Below are 17,849 nucleotides of genomic sequence, written 5' to 3' on the forward strand. Positions count from 1 at the left end.
GGAATGTTGTAATATGTCCGGGCTTTTATATATTATCAATCTTATTAATACAACGTCGGTTCATATTGTAACATATGAATGTTTCACGCAGAAAATCTATTTTGCATTTTACTCCCGCTTCCCAAGGTCCATGGAGAGTATTATGAAACATAAAACTTGTAAATGTTGTTTTAAGTTTAATTTGCGGTTTATAAGTTAGAAAATACACTTTCCCTCAGATTAAGATGATATTTAAAACCCCTATCCCGCAGATGCCCGTTTAAAATGTCATAAAAACTCAAGGACGTGCTTTACCCCACACTTGCCACACGTTAACTGATTTACGATGACCTGTTGCCAGTGTACAGAGGGTGCGGTACTCTGGTTCCAGGTGACGACATCGACAAAGTTCATTAGATTCGTTTTCTTCATTCAGTCATGAATCTGTTTGATGAATATAATTAACTGGACATTAATACTTTAAATCATTACATATATCTTTCGACTGTTGATTTTAATATTTTACAGGCATTAAATAGAAAAGGTACAATGGCAGCCATGTAAAGCTCTCATAGTTGTGTGTGTTGTATCAATTTAAAGAACTATTGTCTTTCGCCTTCTCCTTGCAGCCATTCGTATCATAACTGAGGTTGCATTATATGCGCTTTATTTCGGGCACAGCAGGTTAATCTGGCTAATCTAGTCAATCCTGGTTGCTATAAATGTGGTGACATAGTTGACTCAAATTTTAAGGTAAAGGTACCAAGTCGGACTGATCGGTACACGGAGGTAAAAACTGGATCCCACACAATTGCATTTAATGTAGAATATCAACATTGGATATATTAAAAACACAGTGCATAAAGGGTACACAAAGTACGTGATCTAGACTACCAGTTGTCGGCCTTTCGGTTTTTCTGGCTGAGTAGATAAGATCGCTGACTTTATGTGCTAGCGATTAGGTGCCTCACTCTGGCAGAGTGGGTCCGAATCCCGGATGGATCTCAACCCAACAAAGTATGAGAATCAGTACTTTACTAAGAAAGTGTTATGTCAAATGGATGAACGTTTGATAAAATTATGCTTTTAAATTTATGCAAATGTATTTTCACATCGATGATACGGATAACATGCATTGATTGCACGAGCATATGCAGGCATTGATTTAAACTGACGGCCAAAAACGTTTCCACTTAAAAAATAGATAACAAGAATTTAAAAACATAAGTTCAAACTAAAGCAATGCAAAACACATCGCCAAAACACAACAATGATCCATGCAGAAAGTGAAACACGTTCACGGCACATTTTCTTTGTAGAGAATGCGAAAAAGTGAAAAACCCGTTTGTGCAGTCGAGGCTACGCGTGTAATAAGAGTATAGAAATTATACGGACGGCATGTCAGGCACCCACAGCTACATGTAGAAAGCGAATACCATTACCACTGAAATGTCAAGACTGACATTCGAATAACGCGAGCGGGCTATGACTATGATGCAGATAGAAGCCACCCATGCCCACATTGCTTGACCATTTGGTTGCTCCCGTGTTGCTGTAACTAACCTGATGCAACATTATAGGCAAACCGGGCAGACATGCCCATAACAGGCAGACTCAGGGTAACTACACCCATTGAAGACCATTACTTGCGTATTTTGCATCTCAGTAATCGATTCCTGTCAGTGACGTCATCAGCAACGAATGCCTCAGGACATATGGTTAGCCGACAGACAGTGGCCAGGTGACTCATGGCTCAATGAATTAAGACTTATAGACCTTTAAAGAGGACAGCTATTGACAGCGCAAAATAGTCGTCAGAGGTTTAGATGGGCCTGGGCTGTACGTCGTTGGAGAGTTTGGGGCAGATGCCTCTACTGGTCAGCGTTACATGGATGACATTATTCGTCCGATTGTCCTACCATTTCTACGGGTCCATAGCAATTGCCACCAAGACAATTCCAACCGGTCATTTACCACCCGGACAGTTGCCACCCGGGACAATTACCATCTGGGACAACTGCCACCCAATAAATTTACTACAAGTAGTAGGACTATTCCCTCACCATCTTTTAATAAAAACTTACTGTATCTTACTATTGTTTACAGTGAGACAAACAAACAATGTCATCTTCTGGAAAGTAAGATGTAATAAGTTTTGCAATTTTTCTTTGTAAAATGTTGTTGAGCAGAGTTGCATGCTATCTAAAATAACATTGGTTAGGAACCAACTTTCGTTTGATAACTCCATGATGATATATATACTCTGCCGAAGGAAGTTTTTCCCCTTAGCACCAAGCACCTATACAGGCCTGGAACCGTTATCAAACGGGACAACACGTATGACTACTAGAGCACAGGATAGATCAATACGGCTACGCCACTTACATGAAGGCACAAAAACGGCCAACTGAGGTAATACCAGGACTGCAGAGGATTGCAGAGGATATCAGCCAAGACAGTGAGGAACCGTTTATGTGCTGAAGGTAATTTTGACGGACCTTCATCGTCGTCAATATTGTCAAGGTCACAGCGTATGGCTACAACTGCGATGGAGAGAAGTTTGGTTAAGTGATGAAACACGTTTTATTCTGGATGTGATTGCTTCAATGGGACGACGATGCCAGACAGTTTTGGACAGGGGCCAGACGACTTTCACCTTGAAAATCTACTTTTCCATGTGTGCCATATGCACAACTGGGTCAATGGGAATGGTGTGCGCAAATTTTGAACAATCGTTTCCATCTGTTGAGTATTTATATAATGTATAGAATATACGAAATCAATTTTGCGTTTCTTTCTGTGCAGAGTGATAGTGTTGCTGTTGGAGAGGATTTACTGAATATATACTCTTCAAAAAAAAAGAAACTTGACATTGACTTTCAAAATGTAATATAATGCGATTGTTTCAAAATAGGACACAGAAACCATAATTGAAACACTGTTTGAAGATCAATGTACACAATGTTCAAAACATTAATCGTGTCACCTAGACAGACACACGTACACGATACAGTTAATGTCACAGGGGCACAGAAAATGTCAGTATCGGTTGTGCCCATCACGTGCATCAATCACCGCTTGATACCGACGACCCATAGATGCAATGAAGTTGTCAATAACACGCTGTTTGATGTGCTGCCATTCATGCTGAAGTGCATCAAGAAGCGCCGGAAGTGTTTAGGGCGGTGGATTCCTTCTGCGAACGCGTCGATCCAACTCGTCCCACGGATGCTCAATCGGGGACAACTCTGGTGACCGGGCTGGCCAAGGTAATGTCTGGATGTTGTTGTGCTGTAAGAAGTCCTGACAAACACGTGCAATATGCGGTCGAGCGTTGTCCTGCTGGAACTGACATACCATGAACGTTGACGTGAGGAAGAACGGAAGGCTGTAGGATCAAGTCTCTGTAACGCACACCTGTGAATGCACCTGCCACATGCACGAGAGGCGTCCTACCACCGTGATGAATTCCGACCCATACCATGACACTCCCGCCGCCAAATGGGACAACCTGCTTCACACAGTTGGGAGCGTAACGTTCACCCCGACGTCTGTAGACACTTGCGCGCCCATCAGCACGTGTGAGTAGGAAACGGGACTCGTCAGTAAACAGTACATTTCTCCACCTTGCACATGCCCATCTAACCCTCTGTTGGCACCAAAGCAGACGGTCCGCCAGATGACGTGGGGTCAATACATGACGTTCAACAGGTCTTTGTGCAAAAAGTCCAGCCTCCCTCAGTCTGTTGCGTACCGTTTGATCTGATATTATGCGTACCCCAGGGATCTATGTGGTTGTGGACGTGGCTGTGGTAGTGCGGTCTCGGAGGTGTCGCAGCCGGATGTATCGATCTTGTGCTTGGGTTGTCACCCTTGGTCTTGCTGATCTTGGTCTGTCGTCAACTCTGTTGGTGTTGTTGTATCGGGTCCACAGTGCGGAGATTGTCTGTCTGGACACGCCAAAGTGCCTGGCCACTTCTTGCTGAGTTTCTCCAGCTTGTAATCTCCCAATGGCGTTGTTCCGTTGAGCTGCATTCAGTCTTGGCATTCTGTCACCGCCTCTACTGCCGTTATAAGGACTGTATGAACAGCTGTTGATGTGGATTTTTATACCCATTCAGCAGGATCCTGTGCTGCACGTTTTTTACAGGCAGTTGCGTTTGGATGAAGCTGTAAAATTGATCCCCAAACGCTACGTTTATGTGCTTTGCATGTCTTTTCGCGAATTATAGACACACCATCTTTCTGTTTGACTTATTTGGTTCTCATTTAATGTAATTATGTTAGATATATGGCAAAAAGTGGTTTAGTTTCTTTTTTTGAGTGAGTGAGTGAGTGAGTTGGGTTTAACGCCCCTTTAACAGCATTACAGTTATATCGTGGCGTGTCAGCTTAATGTGGGAGGAAAGCCCGAAGTGATGCAGGTCTCAGACGTTTACCATTTCGGTGAAACCCACGAGCACGGGTATGGTGCTGACAAACCTAGAACCGGGATTCGAACCCACAATCATAGGTTTCTGGCGTGCCCAAGGGACGCAACTCTGCACAGCGAATCGCGGCGCCTTAGACGACTGGGCCACCCGTGCCCCCCTCTTTTTTTGAAGAGTATACATATATCGAAAACAATTTGATCCTTTGATGGAGGAAATTAATGTAAAGTTTCCACCAAGATGCTTGACAACCAGTGTGTTGGAATCCTGCATGAACACACACATGCACCTGATCATGTTTTGTCTGAGATATGTATTTTGTCCTAATAACATTATATAAATTACATGTTTTAACATGTTATCAACATCAAACCTTGATATCAATTCGGATAGTGATTCATTAATATATTAATTAGTTATTTACAAAGCTGTATGATTTCTTTCATTAATTTTTATGTTTTCAATATATTCTTCAGTTCACACTAATTTGTCAGGCTTTCATAACAGATACAGCATTGCCAATGGATGATCCACACTAAAAACACAGATTCTCCTTGTCGAGTCTTCTCTACTGATATCGGCATGTCCTGTGGACAAATGCAACTTTCTTCATTTGAAACGTGGCAAGGTAGAAGAGGGAGGATCAGTCAGTTTACTTGGAGGCGAAGTTATTGACCATCTCGTGGAAGGTCAGGCCAATACGTACTTAGGAATGCAGGTTAGGGACAAACTCCAGAATGCCCATATCAAGGACAAACTTCGGGCAGAGTACAAATGTAGACTTAAAATCTTGAGTTCAGAGCTAAATGCTCACAATATGGTTAAAGCCACAAATACTTATGCTGTGCCCGTCCTTTTGTATTCTTTTGGTGTTGTTGCATGAAGCAGGAAATTCAGGGTATTGACACCCTCACACGAAGAATCACGTCAGAAACAGTCAGAAACTGTTATTGATAGTACTGTACTGCTGGACGGTACAGAAATGAATATCAACTAAGCAAAGTGCCATATCAAATCGGCAAAGACTCAGTTCTTTTTCCAGGAGAGGTTATCTGAACTAACACTGCATCGAGTTTATGTGCTGTATGTTGAGAAGATCATCAACCCTGCTTGGATGAAGTCGGCTGACAGGAAAAGTGAAACAGAAGGCACTAGAAACCGTCAATGTGTGATTTTGCATCAAAATGTAAATATGAAATGTAGATAATACAATGAATTTAATGAGACTGTCCGTGGATGCCCCGCTTTGGCACAAACACAGTATCTTAAGTGACATGATGGTGTAGCTTGATCATTTAATTACCATCTTTGTTATGCTTGTGATTTTGACACACAGGTGCCTTCGGTTTGGTACCTCCAAATCTGTTGACTGACATTGGGAGAGTACCCGGGTTTGCTACCAGGAATACAGCTCTGCAGATCTAGTAACTGTTCATCCCTAGTTCTAATAGAGTAGTCATCATTCTTGGAAACATTAGATTATTAATCTGTGTTTCCATCAGTGATGTCTCTTTCAGGTTTGATACTGGTTGCAGAGTGACAAGTAGAGGTTACCTCTTCCTGTAGGACTTGATGCATGTTCTCGATAGTGGAGGGGAGAGGGGTCCCTATTCAGTATCAGTCTCTGATGGGTCTCTCGAGACAACAGTTTCATTGGCTTTGTCATTTGAAATGTTGTCACTGCTGGAACTATCTTCCAAATAGACAGTAAGAGCACGAACACAAGATGGAAGGATAAAGTGATGATACAAAAGTAGCTCAATTTTAGATCTGTAACTTTCAAGTTTGCTCGTCAATGTTCGAGTGACGATGGAGTCTCTTTTTAATTCCATCTTCTAGCGTTATGATACCAATGAGTACATTGTAAAGTAGAGTAATGATAGCCTTAATCTGGGACTCTGTTAAATGGCAGTGTGAACACTATGTTTAAAGTAACACGAACAGCAATAGCTTGAAGAGCGGTGTTGAGTGGAACAGGGCTATGGGTTATGCTCTGCTTCACCAGAATAGAAGAACATCCTGCAGCTTTATCACCAGAATGGGAAAACGAGTTGTAAGAACGGTACTGACGGATATCAAATAGATCTTTGTGTTTTAGATATGTTTCTTGGAGACAAAAAGCTGACGGTTAAAATTCTTGGATTAAAAGTTGTAATTCATTAAGATTCTTCTTAAGACCTCTGCAATTCCATTGTATTATGTTCTGTGGATTCATGGTGGTGCTTCCACTTAAAAAAATGTCACGCGAACGTGAGGAAGACTTTGTTGTACTCCTATCAGTTTCACGTGGAGATGGAGTTACCTCCATGTCCAGAGGACCGAAGGAGTTATGGACCTCTACTGGGACCTCTAAAGGAGCGGTGGCTTTTTGTGTTTGCAGCTTTTCTTTTTGCTGCTTTTTTTTCAAGAATCATTTTTCCTTGTTAGAACATTTAACTGGTTCTGGTTCTGGTTCTGAGACTTAACAGTTTTGACAGTTTTTGATGTGGGTGGAGTGGCTGGTTTATGGAGTGAAGTTGTAGGAAGTGGCTGGACAGACTTGACCCATGTCAGATCAGTCTGTTAGTCGATAGAGTCAGTGGCAACAGTAGGACGAGAGGCAGCAGCAGTGTAAGATAGAGTAGAAGTGGTTGTGGTAAGACCTACAACCCTCTTCTTAGCTTCGTGGTACGAGATATTTTGTTCTCTTTTGATTTTAATGATTTGGAACTCGCGTTTCCACACTGGACAGAATTTTGCAGAAGCCATATGGTTCCCATTGCAGTTTAAACACTTCACATCCTTCTTGCAGCAGAGGCATGCCAGGACTTGGATCCATGTCCAAACACCTGCCAGGTGTAGCAGCTCCACTCCGATATTACAATAACCAGCTTTGATCGATTGAGTGACAGACGTTCGGTTGATAGTGAAGAGGTAGGTCTTGGTCAGCTGGACCACACCATCCTTCTTTACGGTGAATCGTTTGACAGCTGTGACTGACTGTTGGTCACGTTCCTTGGCAATGTCATCTTCAGTCATGCCGGACAGGCAGCGTGGTCTGAAGCTTCTATTACCAAGAAACGCGGCCAATAGTCGGATCGATTGGATGTGCCCTCATTAGACGAGGTGTTATCAGTATCTATGTATCTTCTTTTTGAACCAGGGTGTTGTGAAGCCATGTCGAAAGGAAAATGATTCTGCACCCCTTTTCCCCACCCACCATGGAGTGTCTTATACTGCAGCAGATTTCCAAGCTGCAAAGACCAAGGATAAAGGGGTGTTATACTCCAGCACATTTGAAGCAAAAAGCTATAGCTATCTACCAAATTAAGGGTCAGGCTGGTTTGGCCCATGACAACTACATTTGTAATTGGAGACGTACAGAAATCGGAGGTCTGCATCACCAGATTGGCCCATGAGCCACCGTCTTCTGGAAACAGGGCTCTAAGCAAGTTTTAATGTATAAGACATTAAGAATACATTGATTTATAAACACCAAAAGTGTGCCTCATATAATTTTATGCATAGTGCATGACATGACCAGCCGATTGGATCGAAGTGGTTTGGTGGACTAAGGAGCGCTATTGCCCGCTTCGTTGCCCTAAACCACCAGAAACCTCTGCCGATACAAGGTTGCAGCCCACGGCAAACAGACTCCCTAATTCGGTCGCCTTTTACGACCAGCAATAGGGTGCTCAAGACACATTCTTGTTTATCTTCCCCTGGTCTTCATGGGGACCTAGATGATGAGATAGGGTGGTGTACAGGTTTTACATACTTCAATCAATAAATCATCCTGCACTAAGACTATATTTCTTCTAGATTGCTCAGACCAAGAGTACAGTTCTTTTTCTGTTGGTACGTTTTCGTGAAATAATACGTTTTTCATATACGTGTGCATGTCTGTATAGATATCTTGCCATACTTCAAAACAAATCATGATTTGATTAGGTGGTTTATGAAACATCACTTCAGCATTCTGCAAGGTTTTTTTTCCACTACACATACCACCGATCACCGATATAGTAGTTGGTGTTTGTATAGGTTACAGACATTCTGCTTGGTTTGAGGTTTCACTCGTTGAGTCTGTGTGTTTAAAGATCGTCACTGTTGTACCACTAGTCTTCCTAGACATGTAGTACCATATAACAGCCGACTAGAACGAAATACATGAGGTTATTTACACGCCTATTGAAGCAATAACACGACCTAGAAGTCCCGCACGTCTAACCGCCTCATCTTTTACAGTTTTGATGTGGACTGGTTTTAAGATGAGTTGAGTGTGTCGAATTAACAACCGTTTGCGCCTGGGATCGATTGTACTCCATCGTTCAAACTGTCTCAGTCCCTAATATCTGCTCCCTATTCATGCCGATAATATCTTTCAACATCTCCCGTCTGTCATCGAAAATCCATGTAATTGAGAGACACCCGTGTTCACCACACACCCCCATCCTCGGAGATGTAGTGTGGTAGGGGGTTTGACCTTCCAAAGTGTGTCTCTAGCATTAACCCTGGCAACACCTTCTCGAAGTAGTGGGTCACTATTAATAGCACAATGTAGTTGTATACCGTCCATATTGCTTGTTTTTATTTCACAAACACATTCTGCACTTTGTCCACTTCAACACTGTTGAAATCATCGTCAGAGTGATTAGATTTGGAATACTGCTCAGCGATGTCTTGAATTCAACTCCGAGTATGAGGTTCCCTGTTTTGACTAAGTTAAGGTAACTGTCATCGACAGATAATGGTTCTAAATAGAACACGATAAGGACGTTGTCACACTATTATTCTTTTCCTTCAATAGAGTTTCCTTTATCTTCTCTCCAGGTGTTGCTACCTTCGAATACGTTGATGTTTGCTTCAATGTCATCCACGATCCAGGTACAGTCCTACTGTTTCAATGTTGCATCCTTGGAAGATGAAGGGGTTTTTAGTACAGGATCCATTCACTCCCTCTCCACCCCCAAATCCAACGAGGCGGGAGGGGCATTGATCCAGAAACAGGTTATCATGTCTTCTGTGGGGCACTGATGTTAACTTGGCGTACATCAGTTTTCATATAAGAATATAGAGCATGGGCGTCGCGTCCCTTGGGCACGCCAGAAACATATGGTTGTGTGTTCGAATCCGGGTTTGCCCCGATTATGTTTCTAGGTTTGTCAGCATCATACCCGTGCTGGTGGGTTTAACCGAAGTGGTAAACGTCTGAGACCTGCATCACTTGGGGCTTTCCTCCCACATTAAGCTGACATGCCGCGATATACCTGGAATACAGTTAAAAGCGGCGTTAAACCCAACACACTCACTCACTGTCCTGAATTGTGAATTCAGAAAGTATGTTTACTGATATTGACACGATACAAAGTTGCTTGTGTCTCTCATGCTCGGGTCTTCCATGACAAGCTTTCGCCACTGAGAGATCACGTGATCTTCACTAAGTTCTTGTCAAGCGGTATCAATCTTGATGTCATTTCTTCTTTTGTTAAAGTGTTACATGTGTGAGGTGTTTCCATGCTATCAAGCAAACATCCCAGGCAACGTTTAGCAGTAAGTGGTTTTACTTGTTGAATCACCTGCAGAGCATAACATACAGTTAACATATTCTCAAGGTTGTTATGTCAGGTTACCACATCGATAACATCAACCAGAATAGGGATTTGTTTTTTCACAATAATTATTTTACTGCTTCCCGTCGAGTCTGTGAATGAATACCCAGCATCTTCAACACAAGTGTCTCGATCTTTAAACCACTGACTTGAACGCTAAACAACTGTTTCAGACAATCCTGTTTTAGCTCTCGTACTTCCATGTACAGAAATTCATCTTCGACATGATTTCAAAACACAAAATAAAATAAAATATTGAAAAGCATTATATGTTAATTTGTCACATGCATGGTACATCTTCTCTCTTCATATACACAACAACGTTATTTAATAATTATGTCCTTACTCACCCCTTTTCAACAGTCAGATCCGTTAAGTTTAAACAGGATCTTTAGCAACGCCACAAGTACGTCTTTATGGTTAGGATGTTGTCACTTATGTGAAGCCCACATAATGATTTTCCTTCTGTGTTTTACTTTGAAGCGGTGTATTTTCATCTGTCATTATCTTCAGTCCTACTCACGGATGCAGTGTACATACTCCGCATAACTCCCGACGGGGTGATTTGCCTTAACTTAAACGATAAGGGTATTTTCCTGACACTGACCTTTCAATCAGCACCATTCATTCCTATACTAACTCGTATCAGTGGCAGGAAAATCCTGTGTACTCGCGATTACAGACAAAATCTACTACTGATATAAGTAAGTCTGGAAGTTGTATGTATCTTGTAGTCAATTGTCTCCTATAACTCACGTTTTGGCCTTAAATTGTTTCTTTTTCGTCGTTTTGGGGTGGGTGATTTTCTACTTGCCTGAGCTGCGTGTTGTACGTTGCTCCACGAAATATGGTGTGCCGAGCAAAATAGGCTTAGGGGATAGATAGAATATATGTAGTAAATAGAAGACAGTGAATAGGCTTATTTTGGTGTGATTGTTGAATTTTTAAATTTATGTTTTGTTCAGTGTCCCAGTGTCCAAGTTGGCTGACTCACAGTTCAACCCACACATTTGCCATCTTAATAAACACAGCTAAGGGCGCTGTGAGTCAGTAGTATGGCTCTATCTAGACACTCCTCAGTGTTGCCTCAGGCAAGGCGCGCGCCTATGATAGATACGATGGTATTACGAAAGTTGTCGAAACATATGATATCAACTTTTTAACACGTAATATTTGCATAGAAATGAAGACATTTTGATATGACTGTATGACATGTTTTACTCGACATCGTTGTTCGTGAGTTTAATACCTTTTTAACTCTACAGATAATTTATAATTAATTTTCCACTTAAATTGATGTTAACGTTTGGCGGCTGAAAAAAAGTGATTGAAACGGTCGCAAAATATTCAGAGAAGCACCTCTTGAAATACTAAATAGATTGCAAATGCTTTTTACAAAGCTTATCTCGAACGAAAGAGCTATATAATATCAGTGGTTTGACAATCAGAAGGCTGGAAAGAAAGGAAGTCGTTTTAGACTGCGTACGCAATCTAAGAAAACGCCTTTGTACCTAACATATCAGCTGCTATGTTGGATTGTAGCAAGTATGCCTGTATGGTTACCGTTATCTCCCTTGCATTGTGCGCTTTACTTGCTGTCACTTATACAACGGTCGGGTTCTTTGTCGCCCGTGCAGTCAGCGTTTTATACGAGGGGTGTTCATTAAAGATTTCCCCTGACCCTTTTCCGATGGACCTAGTGGAATGAAACTTGGTATAGGTATTAGTCTTTCTCCACATAGGAACCTCCAAGAGTTACACACTTCTCCCATCGTTTTATGCAACTATAGAGACCTCGCTTGTAAAAGCCCTCATTTTGCGTCTCAAACCAGGACTTGACTTCAGATATCAGTGTTTCATCATCTGTGAAACGTCTTCCCTTCAAAAATGACTTCATGGTTGAAAAGAGGTGGAAGTCAGATGGTGCAAGCTCAGGAGAGTAAGGAGGATGTGGAAGGATTTCATAGCCACAGGACTGCGCTTCTGTCTGGGCAACATGAGAGTTGTGTACTGGAGCATTGTCTTGCAGGAGACGGACACCCTTGGTCAGCATTCCACGCCTCTGAAGCTTGATAGCGTCCCGCAATTTCCGCAGCAGTGAAGCATTATAAGTTCCTGTAATTGTGGTACCCTTTGCCAAGAAATCCATCATCACTACTCCGTGCTGGTCTCAAAACATCGTGAGCATGACCTTGCCTGCAGAGGTTTGGACACGTGCCTTCTTTGGGTTTGGTGACTCCACATGCTTCCATTGCATCGACTGAACTTTAGTCTCAGGATCATAGTGATGGACCCATGTTTTATCCTGTGTGATAAGTCTGGCAAAAATGTTTGCCTGTTTTTTTTTAACATGTCCATAAGATCCTTGGAGCATTTGACTCGTTCCTGCTTTTGGAAAGGTGTGAGCAACCTGGGAATCGATCGTGCAGACACCTTATGCATGTTCAAATTGTCATGGATGATTTTTTTCCACAGAACCTACACTGATTTTGACATCTTGTGCTAACTGGTCAACAGTTATACGTCGGTCTGCCAAAATGGCGGTCTCCACTTGATGGATAGTGTCCTCATCAATGGCTGAATGGGGGCGACCAGGAATGGCAGTTGTTTCCACAGATGTCCGACCACACTTCAACTGGCAATGCCAGTGTTTAACAACGTCATATAATGGGGCATCTTCCCCATAAGTTGCTTTCATTTCATCGAAAGTTTCTTTTGGTGTGCAACCTTTCAAATACAAAAACCTAATCACTGTTCGGTATTCTACTGGCTCCATTGTCACACCCTACTCGATCATAACACCTGTAAAAGTGGTAAGATTAATAGTTCGGTGCTGCAAATTCAGACATAACCCATAGATACATGTATCATTACCTATGTGAAATTTCAACCAAATATGAGTGAGTGAGTGAGTTGGGTTTTACGCCGCTTTTAACAGTATTCCAGTCATATCGCGGCGTGTCAGTTTAGGAGGAAAGCCCGAAGTGATGCAGGTATCAGACGTTTACCACTTCGATAAAACCCACGAGCACGGGTATGGTGCTGACAAACCTAGAAACATAATCGGGGCGAACCGGAATTCGAACCCACAATCATAGGTTTCTGGCGTGCCAAGGGACGCAACTCTGCACAGCGAATCGCGGCGCCTTAGACGACTGGGCCACCCGTGCACCCCCCAAATATGATAACCCTAAGTGGTTTAGGGGAAATCTTTAATGAACACCCCTTGTATTTTTAGACACTCTCATGTTATTGTTTGTTTACCCATTCCCACGAACAACACATTAGTGATAAATTTGTTGGAGGCGGCCAAACGGAAGTTAGTTAAACCCGTTAAAAAGAAAGAGCCTATTACTGTTGAAATACTTGAAAGAATGTTTGATTGCAAAATGCAAAACCAAAATGTATAAAATTTGAGAACTATGTCAGTGTGTTTCCTTGCATTCGCGGGTTTTATGCGGTCTGCTGAATTGCTTTATATTAAGCATGGTTGTTTTTTTTATTCTCACATGACTGTATTTATAGAAAGGTCCAAGACCGATGTATACAGAGATGGAGCTTGGTTGATTATTGGTAGAACAGGGACAAAGATGTGTCCTGTGAAGTTTTTGGAATGTTTCTTGGAAAAATCTGGACTAAAGGAAGAAACTAATTCTGAAACTTATCTTTTCAGAAATCTGCCCAAGACCAGTGAAGGCTATATATTTAGAGCCGAACGTAAACCGATGTCTCATACTCGGTTGAGGGATTTATTTATTGAAGCCTTTAAGCCTTATATATAAAATGCTACGGTCTGCATAGTTTGAGGTCAGATGGAGTCACAGTGGCAGCCAATAGAGGCATCCCTGATAGCATGCTTAAAAGACATGGTTGCTGGAGGAGCGAGAGTGCCAAGGATTGCTATGTTAAGGACTGCATCGAAAATAGATTGAAAGTGTCTCTTTCTTTGGGGCTTTGAATTAACCCGTTCTTTATTTCCTCAGTCAGTGCACCATACAGTATCCCAATATTTTGATATGATATTAGCCATGATATTACCTTGTGAGATTGATCGTTATCCATAGTTGAAATCTCGAACACTCCAGTTGTGAGAGTATGGATTTGGGATATACTCTGATGAGTATGCGCTGACGAGCCATTAGAATATGTGATATGGCGTCGTTGCCTGTGTATATGTATACGTTGGAAATGTGTAGCATCGAGTTTATATTCATGTAAATTACGATGTGTTGATGGTCATGATGCTGTTGATGTTCGTGATGCGGACGATGTTCATAATAATGTGGATATATAATTTGAAGAATAAACTGTGGTCAGTGCACCGTACAGTATCCCAATATGTTGTGTTGTGTAACAGAACATGGGATTTATACAAAATGGCATTAGGCATAGCCCCGATTATGTATGACATAGCTTTGGACAATACTGCAGAGACTTGTCTGCACCAAATGCAGACAGCAACTTTGACTGTTCATTTGCTGATAATGAGAAAGCGTTTTACCGCGTATGGCTTGACGGCCTTTTCTACAAGTTGTATAAATAAGTTGGAATTACTGGAAAACTATGGCAAATCCTGCGTTGGAATCATGTGTTAGTTATGCTGGCTTTAAGTCTGATGGATTTCATGTCAAACAAGGCGTTGGCCAAGGCCGAGTCATATCTGCATAGCTGTTTACGCTCAATATTAATGTCTTACCGTATCAACTGAACGACTCTGTTTATGGACTTAATTTTCCATGGGGACAATGTCGCGGTATGCTCCTTGGAGATGATCATGACACAACTTTATTAAGGAATAGCCCCGCAGGCTTGCAGCAATTGGTACATATTACTGAAAAGTATGCCAACCGATGGCAGTACAAATATAAAGCAAATAAAAGTGTTGCATTATCATTTAAATGTGCAAAGAAAACTAACGCCACCCTCAAACTTATATTAAAGTAAAATGACTAGAAATGACAGCAGATAATTCTCACCATATGTTGCGCAATAAGAAAGTGGGCGTTTCTCTTATGACATTGTATAGATACCGTTACTGTTGATTTCCACGACCATTTATTTAGCTCTTGTAGTGTAACAACTATATATATATATGCTGTAATCTTCATATTATGGAGGAAATAAAGAATATCTATCTATCTATTACTGGGTGGTGTTCTTTGTGAGTTTCTCAGTTGCAAGCGAACGTAAAATACCTTCAAACATAGAATCTTGGTGACCACAAACTAGATATTGTACGTGATTTCTATATTCTTGCTGTTTATTTTTATTAGAGCGAGTGAGGGAACTGGTTTTAACCATGCTTTGAAAAATATATTATATGACGGCGTGTCAGCTTAATGTGGGAAGAAAGCCTGAAGTGATGCACGTCACAGACGTTTACCACTTTAGTGAAACCCACAAGCACAAGTATGGTGCTGACAAACCTAAAAGCATCATCGCTACGTAATAGGATTCGGGATTCGAACCTATGATCATAGGAATGCAACTCTGCACAGCGAATTACGGCTCCTGGAACGACTGGGCCTCACATGCCACCTAATTTGATCACAGAATAACATTGAGTTCTCTGTTTAAGAGCATTTCCAAAAAGAAGTGGGGTGCTGATCCTCAGTGGTATTGCTTGTCAATGGCTACAAGGTATTTATGTCTGCCTTAAAATGTCATATTTCTGATATATAAGTCTTTGCGAATTTGCACGGGTTTCTATAAAACTAGCCCAGTTTCAGATCTTCAGACTGAATGCCCAAGACCTTCGTCTCTCAAATGCTACCTCAAACCAACTATACTGAACCGCAAAAGAAACGTCACCATGGATAGATATAATATACTTTGTCATACGCTGTAAACATACTTTGAGACAAATTAAAAAGATGAAACTTGGCAAAACTGACTATGAAGGTTGAAATTAAAGTATCAAATGTTCTTAAAGTAAAACACAACACTAGTCTCTGAGAAACTTGCATCACACGTCAATATCTCGTGTGTCCGCCATGTGCATTGATGACTGCCGTGCAACGTCGATACATGGAATGGATGAGGCGGTTGATGAAGGCCATAGGCACTTGAGCCCACACTCTGAGGAACGCCTGATGCAGTTCCGCTGCAGTTGTCGGCCTTGGTCGGGCGTCATTCAGCCGTCTTTGAATCTCGCCCCACAGGTGCTCAGTGGGATTTAAATCGGGACTGAGGGCAGGCCACTGCATGGTTCTGATGCCATTCTGCTGGAGGAAGTCTCTTGTTGCTCTCGCAGTGTGGGCACAAGCGTTATCGTGGTTGCGGCAACGTGCCAAATGAGGTATGGCGTGTGGTCTCAAGACTTGATTAATGTTGTTGTGACACCATTGCCTCTCCCTGGACCGATGTTCTGGAAGACCACAGGGCCGACCCTCTGTGCAACACCAATTCCACCCCACAACATGATGCTCGGACCACCCCACGAGATTCTCTCAACAACACAAGCATCCGAATAACGTCACCCACGGCGTCGCCACAGCCAACACTCTGAGGAACGCCTGAGGCAGTTCCGCTGCAGTTGTCGGCCTTGGTCGGTCGTCATTCAGCCGTCTTTGAATCTCGTCCCACAGGGGCTCAACCGGATCTAAATCGGAACTGAGGGCATGCCACTGCATTGTTCTGATGTCATTCTGCTGGAGGAAGTCTCTTGTTGCTCTCTCGCAGTGTTGGCACGGGCGTTATCATGCTGAAACTCGTGGTTGCGGCGACGTGCCAGATGAGGTATGGCGTGTGGTCTCAAGACTTGATCAATGTACCGAGCTGCTGTGACACCATTGCCTCTCCCAGGACCGATGTTCTGGAAGACCACAGGTCGACCCTCTGTGCACGACCCATTCCACCCAACACCATGATGCTCGGACCATCCCACGAGTCTCTCTCTACAACACAAGCATCCGAATAAAGTTCCCCACGGCGTCGCAAGACTCTCTCGCTCTCTGCCATCTGTTGTTGAGATACAGTAACGGCTCGAAGACGAAGTCTGTTCTCATGTGGTGGCGCCAGTGCTGGTGCTGTGTGGCCCACTGAAGACGGTCCCGGCGATGAGGTGTTGTCAGAATGGGTCCTCGGTGAGGCCTGTGACAGTGGAAGTGTCTGCTCGTCAACCGTCGACGCACGGTTTCCACACTAATGTGTCGCTGGCGTGACCCCATGGTCTGTCGAGAAGTTTCCGCAGCAGTAACAAAGCGATCTTGAAAATGCTGTCGCACAATCTGACGATCCTGAAGTGGGGTAGTGGCCCTTGGTCTTCCACATCGTGGTCGGTCATCTGTAGTGTTGGTGGTCTGGTACCGTTGCTGGAGCCTGTATTTGGTCCTTACGTGGACATCGTTGAGCCGACAATCCAACTTTCTGAAAGCATTTAAAGCATGTCAAGATGAGATACTGAATTAAGCCATGTTGATTCTAATATATTATTTATAGGCATTCGACATCCACCGGCTCCACTCATTGATTCTTGGCCCTGGGACGCCTTGAATCACCTTGTAATTTGTATGATGATGTACTGCAACCAAGAAATCTAAGAGCCTTAGCAAGTACAGACCTGACTTGAAACCGTGTCACTGGCTACTTTTATTGAGTAGAAACAGTTGACTTCAGTCTAATTGACAAGTAGGATTTCAAACTGCACACGGCGACGTGTTATGTTTGGCTTTTTGCATTGCATGTTGCAGTGATAGGTGACACAAGTATCTAAGTAAATGCTGTAATTGAGCTGACCATGTGACCGAAAGATCTACTTGTGATCTGAACATCTCAATTGATTTATTTATATGCTTTACGTCTACTATAGAATGCTCTAGTAGCCTTTCAGCTTCAGCATCCAGTGATT

This window comes from Haliotis cracherodii, unplaced genomic scaffold (genome assembly GCF_022045235.1).
Source record: "Haliotis cracherodii isolate W230 unplaced genomic scaffold, xgHalCrac1.p SCAF_9, whole genome shotgun sequence".
NCBI classification, from domain to species: Eukaryota; Metazoa; Mollusca; class Gastropoda; order Lepetellida; family Haliotidae; genus Haliotis; species Haliotis cracherodii.